Below are 1,080 nucleotides of genomic sequence, written 5' to 3'. Positions count from 1 at the left end.
CCGCTCGCTGCAGTGACAGATAATCAAACGCCACATTAAACTTTAAAGCTGCAAACAAACACAGGAAATGGCTTCAGGTGGAGAAAGGAGGAAGAGAGGGTTTCTGTGGTCAAACATGGTGCAGAGAAAGTCCTCCAGATGAGCACGTTTTCTACTGCTCTGTATTCAGAGGGACATTTTGTACTTTATAGCTTTTGTAACAATAAGCTGTAGTGCAGCTAAGACATTAAAATGCATCATACATGAACATTAGATCGGCTTCACTGTTCCAACATTTGGGATAACAAGGCATTGCACCAATATAAAAACAAATCAGTTAGTTTAGCGTTAGCGCTTCTTCGTTAATAATAAGACTTGGCAGAAGAAGTTTGCTGATTGTTATGGTCTTATTGTTTGTGGTTTTTCCATCATTTGTTCCTATTGTTGTTTACATTGCACCCCACACTCATTTACTTCAAGTGTTATTAAATATGAACTGAATATTATAATGCAATCAGCATCGAGCCTCAAGTAGCACCGACGCTAATGTTCTGCTTGTGTGTGATCAGAATGCAGATTTAGATCTCACACACACACACACACACACACACACATACACACACACACACACACACACATACACACACACACACACACACACACACACACACACACACACACACACACACACAAACACACATACACATACACATAGGCCTACACTTTTCAAATTATACAAAACTGACCAGTGGCATGGGGAACTCAGAGGAGGAACTGGGGAGTTTATTTACTTAAGAATTTCTGATTAAATTCACGATTGTTTAGTTAATAATGTTGTTTTGAACAGGCAAATCAAGTCCAAACCCAACCATTAGGACCCAGAACTGCATGTGTATTATACTGCATCTTTAAAAAGTTAGATTTAATTACTTTATCTTTAACTTTGCAAACCTTAAATGTTTGGTTTATCTCCGGAAATGAGTGGAAGTGCGTTAAACACAAGAGTGAGTGTGTAGCACTTTATATATACAGTCTGCTCTGTTTGCCTTTAGCTAGATATTAGCTGTTATAGATGAGCTGTTAGCCTTTAGCTAGATATTA

The sequence above is a fragment of the Notothenia rossii genome, assembly GCF_949606895.1.
Source record: "Notothenia rossii genome assembly, chromosome: 12".
In the NCBI taxonomy this organism is placed as follows: domain Eukaryota; kingdom Metazoa; phylum Chordata; class Actinopteri; order Perciformes; family Nototheniidae; genus Notothenia; species Notothenia rossii.
This window is presented reverse-complemented; position numbering follows the sequence as displayed.